Consider the following 11,488-nt stretch of genomic DNA (forward strand, 5'->3'; position numbering starts at 1 on the left):
TCCAAGGGTTTCACACAATAGTATGGAATTCAAGGAATCATTCTCAAGAATCCAAGGATCACAATATATACCAAACTCATATCCAATACCAATGGAAATACTCATATAAAGATATATACTCCCTTTGTCCTATTTTACCTGTTCTGTTTACTATTCATTGGTCAAACCAACTCTTTCTTCATTGCTTATTTTCTTTAGTAATTTTTAATTATTTTTAAATTTAATTTTTTGTGTTTAATAGTACTTTTAATGTAGTTTCTAAATATATACATTTTATATACTAATACTAAATTTAATATTATGAAAAATTGAATTAAAAATAACTTCAGTCAAGCCTCGTTAACCGAATCAGACAAACAAAATGGGACGGAGGTAGTACATACTCAGGGAATGAACAACAGAACCAATACTCTCAGAATATTACCCAAAGGATCAGACCAATAATACTCAACAGACACTTCAATATAGAGGGTCAAGTATGATAGATCAATATTCAATAATCAAGGTATAATACTCCACATAACTCCCAGAAGAAATCTCTTGAATCAAAGGTAGGATAACAAAGCACTGAACATAAAAAATACACACTTGAACAGGAATAGACTATAACTAACGGTACAGGCCAACGGGCTGCTCTGCACCGCTGAAACGTACCACAAGAACTAACGGGCCAGGCTAAATGGCCACCATGCACCGCCAACTCCTACCTCTACACAACTAACGGGCCTCTTCGACGGTCTGGACTGTACCGCCAAAGTGTACCGCAAGAAGAACATAAGATATAGATTCTCAGACTCAAAACACATTTCACGAATGAAGCAGTAGCTCAACATTAGCTTAGAATATGACCAGAATTTACTTCTAGAGATCAATAAAATGCATGAAATCCCTTATAATCATAATAGACACACCAAGAATCCAAAATAACCAAATATAGTCCAAGAATACACAAGGATCTACTCAAGAATCAAAGCATAACACAAGATAATCCAAGAAATATACTTATTGTGGATATTGATTTACGTGGTATTGTTTGTGGATTGGAGCCCACCACGCGGATTTCACTATTACAATTGGTGGATTGTACTTATATTGATTATGTCTTGATTGGCTCTTTGGTGGATTATGTGGTATATATATATATATATATATATATATATATATATATATATATATATATTGTGGATTAAACCTCTCTTGATTTCTATTTGATTATCTATACTCTCCTCATTACCTGTTGTGATTAAAAGTCAAAGACTAATTGTGAAAAATCACAATAGTCGGAGGACCAACGATGGAATTAACTCTTATAAAAAAATATATCTCATAGTTCCACAATATTTATCACCCTGCGGTGGAGTGGACTAGTAGAGTTTGCAGAAGCCGACAATGCAATGGCAAAATTGTGATTACGAGGAAAGAAATGGTGAAGTATTAGAACACTTTAATCAAGGCATGTCATGAAGTGATTAGGCCATCACTACACCCACTTCTTTTATGGCGTCCGGTAGGGAGGGGAAAGCTCCACTAACAGCGACAGCCGATGTCAGCACACCGGAGCAGCCAATCACATTCCGGCAACGTTTCAATGCTTCTGATGCTTTCCCCTCGCTACGTGCTGTTACCTGTGAGGATAGCTCAGCTCGACAGCATCTTTGCGCCACGTGCCACAATGGGGGACATTTTGCCCACTGGCTTTGGATGACTCCGCGTCTGAAAGCGCTTGTACAGTTGTGCTTATCGATTATCAGCGCCAGTCAATAAATTATTAATATTTTATTTTTAATTCTCTTTTTTTCTTTTTTTGTACGCGTTATCAGAACATTGTTTGCGAAATACATCCATGATATATCAAAGGGATGCTATTTTTTAATTCCTTTTTTAATTCGCAGAACGCGGGAATACATCCATGATATATCAAAGGGATGCTTGTTTTTTTTTTAAGTAATCAAAGGGATGCTATTTTTTCTTTTCTTTTATTTTTCTTTTTCTTCCACCAAATCAATAAAAAGTGCATACTGGGAGTTTATATATAGGGTTGGTCTATTTAAGATTATCTCGTGGATCTTAATTTGTGAGACAAGTCAAATTTAATAAAAATAGGTCATAAAATAACTACAAATATAATTGGGTCGTTTGGTTTACGGAATCTTGGATTATCCTAGATAATATGATTATCTCCATCAAGGTTATGTGAAATTAAGAGAATGTAAGATTCGCTGGTGTATTTGGTTAGAGTTGTTGGAATGTAATATTAACTTATTTGCTTAAAATTTATATTTTAAATTATATTATATCAATTACATAAATGCCCATCGTAGAAAATGAAAGGTGTAAAAATGGTTCACTTTTAAAAATGTTTTGGCAAATTTGCAAGTTTTTTTGTTTTCCATTATTCAGAATTTAACAAGATATTTGCAAGTTTTTTTGTTTTCCATTATTCAGAATTTAACAAGATTCTTCTAGTATGATGACGATGATGATAACCGTTTGACGGGATCCGGAGACCCGGGTCGCATCGTCACTTATGGGAATCGAACCCAAGTTATTCCGAAATTCTTCCTCACAAAAAGAGGTCACTTGCCACTTGAGCTACCCCACTGGGTTATAAAACAAGGTAATCTAGGATTACCTTTCTCACATTACCATGGTAATGCAAGATTCCTTGAACCAAACGCATCCTAAGTCTTATATATAATGCTTTATAATATAAATGTAGTACTGTATAACAAAACTGTAATAAAGAATATGCAGATTGATAATAAAGTAATAACACAATACAATAGAATTGTGTTTGCAAAAAAAAAAAAATAGAATTGTAGATATAATCAATACTTTAAACATTATATATACGGAGTATAATATTTTTTAGCATATGTGGAGTACTTGTTGGAAAAATAGCACTAAAATGGCATTTAAGTGGTCATTTTGTGGTACAATTTAAAGTGGGGTCCACAACCGATTTGGGTCGGGTCAAAGTGGATTCGGGTTCTTCGTAGTGAGACGAAGAGATCCATATATTGTACGCTCAAAATGGATAATGGGTGAATGAGAAATTGGTTCTCAAAGTAGACCCATTTGAGATGGAATTTGAAGTGAGGAAAAGCTTATGTAGCTTTATCCCACATTGGTTTGGAAGGAGGATTTGCCCCACTATAAATACAAGAGGCTTTTTAAAGCTAATTGACTTGTATGGCATAGAGGCTCTCTCTCGCGCGCAGGGGGGGTGCAAATCAAATCCCAAACTGGTTGACTCGTGTACGTCGGCACCTGCGGGCACGATTAATTTTCTGCTAGTGGGTGGAGGTTACATGGATTATTTTAATGCCATGATTAATGCTATGATCCACTCTCCTCTACTGTATATTCGTAGGTGAGCAGCAGTTTTTGAAGACACGAAGAAACACACCAAGAACTCACGAAATACACTGGTTTTCTCCCTCAAAACACTGCTCATCATTCCTTCTAGCCATCTGCGTTCATCCCACGTCCTAGTTCGTCGAATCCAAGTTTGTGTGCTCAAACATAGGATCGTAGTACGTTTTATCCTGGGAAACCTAGACCGCAACGCTCCAGCACCCTGGGAGGCGGTAAATAAGGTTTTAAGGATAGTGGCAACACGACTCGTGCTTCCAACCATCCCGAGATCGTCCGATTTTCGTCCGTTGGCTTTATCATGTTTATTAAACCTTTTACAGGTTTTATTTTTCCTGTGTAATTATCCTTCGTAGATATTTTCGTTGTATTTTCCATTTTCTATTGAATTTCGAGAATCAATTTCTTTACAGTACTTTATAACAAAACTCTAATAGACAATTTGTATGAAATAAAGTAATAACATAGCAGAATTACAAATGTAATTAATAATTTAAACCTTATTTATAATATTTTATAGCAAAAATAGAGTACTTTATAGCAAAAATGTAATAGTCAGTTTGTAAGATAAAAAGTAATAACATAACAAAATACATATATAATCAATATTTTAAGTCATATACAAAATACTTTATAACATGTAATACATATTTCATAAGGAATAAAGTAATAACATAACATAATTGCAGATATTATCAATACTTTATAACATAAATGTAGTACTTTTTAGGAAAATTATAATAGACAATTTATAGGAAATAAACTATCATTAAATAGCAAAATTGCATATATAACAAATACATTAAGCATTATATATGTAATACTTTATATCAAAATCGTAATAGATATTTTGTAGGAAATAATATTACTAAGCTCATCTACCACAAGACTTATATTTTCCTGACCAAACACTACGTCTCACAATTAAGACTCGTGAAATTGTCAAACAGGAGAAATTTTCACACACACACACACACACACACACACACACACATATATATATATATATAATTCAGTTCCCGTTGTGTTGGGTGCGCCCCGTGGGGTTATGCGGTTAAATTCTAGCTATTGATCTTACTTAAATCAACGCCAGGATTAACAAAAATTTTTTTTTAAAAAAATGCAGTGGGAATTTGGTAATTTTTGCATCTAGGTCAAATTTAAGGTGCGTGATTTTTGTGCTTAAAGTACATGATTTTTGTGCTTAAGGTGCGTGAGTTTTGTGCTTAAGGTGCGTGAGTTGTATGTTTAATGTGAGTAGTTGTTGAAACTTAAGTCAACTTCAAGCTTAAGATACATGGTTTTTCTTCTTAAGGTGCGTGAGTTGTTGAATAATTTATTCAAATTAAACTAGAGCCTTATGCAATAATTAATTCAAAATGTATAGTTCCCATATTAATTAACTGCACCGCCCACCATTTAGACATCCAAGGAGTCCACCGCCTACCATTGAGAAGTCGAAGGAGTCCACTGCCCACCTGCAACAAATGTATCTACTTCCAAGACACCCGGGCGATGCAACCATAACATGATGCATTTGTATTCTTAAGTGCGTGGTTTGTGTACTTAAAGTGCGTCATTTAATGCTTAAGGTGCATCGTTTATGTACTTAAAGTGCGCCATTTTAATGCTTAAGGTGCTTTATTTGTGTGCTTAAGGTGCGTGATTTGTGTATTTAATAAGGTGCGTCATTTTAATACTTAAGGTGCATCATTTTGTGTTAACCACACAATCGCACAGGAAACTGTCTCCGCACCAGAACTCATATATATATATATATACAAGACGTATCATATAAATATCTTAGGAGTAATTAGAAATTGGGAAGATACATATAACTGTGTATTCACTTAAGGTAGGATTAGGAATTAAATAGCATATATAATACTGTATACGTCTACATTCTAGGATTATGACAATGTCGTATAATTTAAGATTAGGAAGAACATGAACATATATGTATGTATAACCGTTTAATGTATATTAGAAATAGGAATATAAAATTGGGCTCTATATAATATTCATACGATAATGGAATTAGGAAACTATAATACTCAGAATTATTAAATTATATTTATATGACCCAAAATTATTTTGATAGTATTGTAGTAATATTAATATTAGTACAATACTATCAAAATAATTTTGGGTCATATAAATATAATTTAATAATAAGCTAGTATCATATAAACAATATAATAAAAATAATTTATCCTAAAAATAATAATATTTTTATTAAAATACTAAAAAATAACCAGGCTATCACAGGATCCAAATGGAAAGTTTCAAGCTTCCAAACCAATACCAAATCCAAAACTAACTGGACGAATCTACGAACTGGTGGTCAAAATCAAATCCAAATCAACCGGACGAATCCACAAACCGGTGGCCAAAACAAAATAAAGAGATCTCAGCTCTCACATTAATAATAGTAACCAAAAAGGAGTGTTCAAAACCTCCAACTATCACCATTATCTTCCAAGACAAAATATATATGTAACCATAACGAACCTTCAAATCTCATATATATCTTACATAAAAAATCTTTACACCCAAGTAACTCATATGACTTTACACCTATATTTATAACATTTATAACAAAATAATTCATTTAATAATTAACTTACGTCTATAGCCTTTATTCCAATTAGCATACCATACACCAAATATGACACGATATTCCAATATCTTTACACGTAACTACTGTACTCAAAATTTTATAATGCATAGTATATTAATATATTTAGGAGGAATCACCACTTAAACATGTTAGGCACATACATATATAAACTAAGACTAATGTGCATGCATGTAATATGTATACACACATACACTACCCACTATATACACAGAAGGCATAACAAAAACCCTTTGGCATATTCATTATTATACTTAGCTAAATACTTTTAATTACACAAGGTAGCAATAGATATACAGAATAAGCAATTACTCATCATTAATTATATACATTTGTGTATACTGTGCATGAAGGCCCACAGCCATATACTTCAAATACTTCATCATCTAAACATATATTCGTACTAATTAAACATACTAAGCTAATAGACATATATTTAGATTGATACATATACAAACATATAATTTCATGAACTCAATATCATGGCATCATCAAACAAATGTTCCTATAGATCACAATATTCACAAAGATCTATCATGAATCACAGCAATTATTCTAAAATAACAAAATTAGATTTTTGAGGAAAAAGATTTTCACATAAGCACTTAAGAAAAAAAAGTTTTTTTTTCTTTTTTTTTTGGAGTAAAATAGTTTTGAGTGAACATAAACCTTACACTAAAAGTCAAAATCTCCATTGCACACACCCGAAACACCTAGAGTTGATGGTCCTCGTCTACTTAGTTCTTTACTCGATAGTGAAGAAGAAGAAAGCTTAAATCGATGATAACAAAGGAACGCTAATATTTTGTTTATTTTCTACTCTTTTCGGCATCCCAGAAGGAGAAGAGGAATAAATAATGATAGAGGATGATATTGGTGCGAATTATGAAGCATATACGTTATAATTGAATTGTGTACCATGCATGTATATATATACTAGTTTTTCTTATGCCCAAAAATTAGGTGTCCAATATTAATATTTTATATTAAAATTTTAAATTTATTTAGATTTTAGATATTTAAATTAATGTAAATAATAATAATAATGTAAAATATTTTTTATAAACTTTGTATTTATATTTTATGAAATAACTAACATTTATATAATGTGTGTGTATTATTATTATTGAAGAAAATAATAAAATATATAGTGGATGCATGTGCATGGTAACTGAAGGTGTTAGTTTTAGCGGTGAGGTGGATAAAGGGTGAAGTGGTAAAATGAATAGTCAAGACTCCCCAAGTGTCGTGTTTTCAAGGATGACAAATTGGAGTGAATTAGAGTTGGCATTTAGGAGGTTAACAGACAAGAGTTGCAAGGATTACTAAGGGAAAATGGAAACATGGATGAAGGATTGTAAGGGTGATTTTAATGGGAAAAAGGGTTAAAAGAACAAGGGGGTTGAATGCCTTAATTGGCCTATGCGATTGACCGCACTATGAGGATCATAGAAACGAGGTTCGGGAATTGTCACGAAAGTCACGGTATTTATACCGAGTGACGTCACACTCAGACTCTTAATCCTCATTCGGTTTAGGCATTTGATCGAACACCTTGCCTACCACTCCTCCCGGGCCTCATCCTTTCGGATAGAGGCGAGGATGTGGATGAGTTGGACTCGTGAGAGGCCGCTATCGCGCACACACTCACTTTCACTAAGTCTACTATCTATCCCGGTCAGAAATAGAAGCAAAGCACCAAGAACTTCAACCACACAAGACTAAATCCCTACTTCATTTTCACAAAAAAATGGAAGAATTCAATCATCAATCACAATGGCTAATGTGTGGCAAACAATCCCCTCTACTAATCTACTCTAACATTGTCAACATCAAAGATCAACAAAGAGGAAATAGACAAAACAAACAGATTAAAGTCATAGTATAACAAGAACAAGAGTAGAGTAATATACCTAGGAAACCAATAGATCTATTACATCTTCACTCTCATCCTCCTCCTTGCATCTATCATGAAGAACTACTCTAATCTAAGGAGAAATGGGGATTTCCCCCAAAGGGGAGAAACTAAGGAAAATCAGATTTGAAAATTGGGGACTCCCCTTCTCAAATGCAGAGGTAGGGTTTAAATAGCCAACCTAAAGTCAAAATCCCGCAAATGCCCTTGGTGGCCCGGTTCACGCCACTTTCACGTGTGTATGGGGGCGTGGACGTTACTGGAAGTGGTCCACGCCTCCTTCACGCGTGAGGCCCTCGTGGTTAGGTCCTGCCCGGTTGCTTCTTCGTTTGTTGCTTCCTTTTTGACCTCGGACCCAGTTATATCCTGCGGGAATGACTTAAAACACAATTTTTAAAGTTTCATTTGCTGATTTGATCTTATTCGAGTCTTTACGAATGAAAATGATTACAAATGGGTGGCAAAACTACATAATATTGTCCTATAATTGACCCTAAACTTGATTATTCTTGGCGCTTATCAGTAACAATAGTGGAAAAGATAACGAAAGTTATAACGGTAGGGGTATGTTTGTCTAATATATTGTAAAGTACAACTTTTATAGCATAATGTACGAAAAAACTGACATAAATGAAGGGTATAACTTTCATTCACACTTATTATGTTTTTAGATAATAGGATTAATTTCTATGTAACCATGTATAAAGACTCTAAGTAGGGGATTAATTTCTATGTAACCATGTATAAAGACTCTAAGTAGGGGAAGTATTTCTATGTAACCATGTATAAAGACTCTAAGTAGGGGAAGTATTTTTTTTTTATGGGAAAAAACTACATAAATGAAGGGTATAACTTTCATTCACACTTATTATGTTTTTAGATAATAGGATTAATTTCTATGTAACCATGTATAAAGACTCTAAGTAGGGGATTAATTTCTATGTAACCATGTATAAAGACTCTAAGTAGGGGAAGTATTTCTATGTAACCATGTATAAAGACTCTAAGTAGGGGAAGTTGTTTTTTTTTTTTTTATGGAATTTTCCCAAGGTATCCTTTACCTTTAGGGGACTGGCCAAATGGTTTGCTCCATTCACTTGAGTGGGGATTGAACCCCCAACCTCATGCTTAAGAAACAAGGTGCTGAACCACCACGCCAACCATGTTAGTTAGTAAGGGAAGTATTACTAATATAATATTTAGTAAAATAATTTTGGAAACGAAGGACTATGTTCGTGCATAAATATAGGAGTAAAAATAGTAACAATGATTAGGGGAATTAAGATGATAATAATAATAATAATAATAATAATAATAATAATAATAATAATAATAAGAATAAGAATAATAATAATAATAATAATAATAATAATAATAATAATAATATTTGTAACGTGCGAAAGACCTTGTGGTTTAGTGGTACCCGATTGCACTCCCATATAGAAGGGGGGCGGGTTTGAGCCTTAGTGGAGGCGATATTGACTCTTTGTGCTTCAATAGGTTGAGAAAGTAATTATGAACAGATACTACATTGTAACAGAGTCAATCCAACGTGTATATAATATTAGTAAACTAATGTCAAAATATAATAATTTAATAACAAGCTAGTGTAATTATGGATTATATAAAATAAATATTTCTCTTTTGAAGGCATTAGTATCAAAATAATTTTAGCGAAATTAACCATGTATTACAACAATGTTGTCCCTGCACCTATAAATAGGGCACATCCATAGTAGTTTTAATCAACGCTTTCATTCAATAAAATTCTTAAGTTTTTATTTACACTTGTGTAAAATACCTTATGGCTAATTGTCGACTCAATAAGTAGCTAGTTTGTGGACTCGACTAGCAAATTGATTCCTGTGTTGTTGAAGGGTTTCTTGTGTTGTTATTGAGCTATGTTGCATGTTCTTGAATCCTTGTATTTATGTATTGAGTTTATGGGATTTCATGTGATTTATTGGCTTCTGGAAATGAGCCTATCTATTCAAAGTCTAAGCTATTATTTGAGTATGTCTGCTGCTTACTTAGCTTGGTGGGGTACCTTCATGGTCTTGCTTCTACCGTGAGGTACACCCGTGCGGTGTGTGAAGGGCGTGTGCGACGGGGTTCTGTTGCCCATCCATTCTCCCTGTTTGTTCCAGCGGTGGTGTCTGGTGGGCATCTGACCCTCATTATACTCTAACTTTAGTTCTGATTGAACTTTGTTTCTAGTACATATTTGACCTCTATGGATTGTTGTTCTATCTCTAGTTCAATATGAGTTTACTGTGAGTTGTGTAAAGTCCTTTGCTTCGATTGCTGAGTATTATTTCATCATTCTTTGACCTCTATATTGAATATGCGTTGGAATCCTTGTTTGACTATCACATCTATATCCTGGAAGTCACATGCAACGAATCACGAATATCCTTCTGATTGAACTCTGTTTCCAGTACGTATTTGACCTCTTGTGGATTGTTGTTCTATCTGTAGTTTAATATGAGTCTATTGTGAGATGTGTAAAGTTCTTTGCTTCGGTTTTTTAGTATTATTTCATCATTCTTTGACCTATATATTGAATATGCATTGGAATCCTTGTTTGACTCTTACATCTATATCCTGGAAGTCACATGCGACGAATCACGAATCACATCTCACATTCTTTTATTATTGTAGGAGGAGTCACATGTGACAAATCACGAATATCCTTCTTCAATACGCTCTAAATTCTTGTCCAATTTAGTTGGCAAAGCCAACCTAAGAGTCACTTCTCAATCATTCCCCATTCAGTCATTAAGACTGCTATTACTAACTAACGACATTATTGGTGATTAATCCCATCCATTACCACCATGTCATTGGGCCATAGTATCCTCATTCAATTAACTCGCAACTATCGCTTCCATTACAAACACTAATCACCTTTGCATTAATTGCATTATCGACGTCTAGGTCATTCAATCTTCGTTAACCATAACACCATAGCATCTTCGTGGTATGAATCTTCAATTCACATCATCATACGTCCTGAAGGCCTTTTTATGGACCAACAATTCTCGAGCTAACTTATCCTTCTTACTCATCCTCGTTATTCCTTTAACATGTGAAACTTTTACCAATATCTCCTTCTTCTTCTTGATATTTGGTCGGTCATCTATTCTTGTCATCACATGATTTCGGTGACCTTTTGAACCAAATTTATTTCCTTATTGTACCTTAAAACATCGAGGCCTTAACACTAATGCATCACTTATACCTTCTTTAGTATCAAGAATTCTTGCTATTCTGACCATACAAAACCTTATAAGGGATCCTTCGTATACTCGACTTGTAATCACCACTGTAAGAAGATCCGAGCAAGTCTTAGTATTCATCTTGTGATCCTTGCAGGTCAATAGCATGACTTCTCAACTTGTTGTCTCAGATTTGAATGGTTCTTCTTATTGGGGGCATCCGAAGTTAGAGAAATGCAATTCTCAACTTCAACCTAGTGTCTTACGCAGTCAATGGCACTTTCAAAAAGTGGAATATAGCCAAAACTTCTCTTAAAATCAACATCTTGAGATGCTCTATGG

Source organism: Ipomoea triloba, chromosome 8 (assembly GCF_003576645.1).
Source record: "Ipomoea triloba cultivar NCNSP0323 chromosome 8, ASM357664v1".
NCBI classification, from domain to species: Eukaryota; Viridiplantae; Streptophyta; class Magnoliopsida; order Solanales; family Convolvulaceae; genus Ipomoea; species Ipomoea triloba.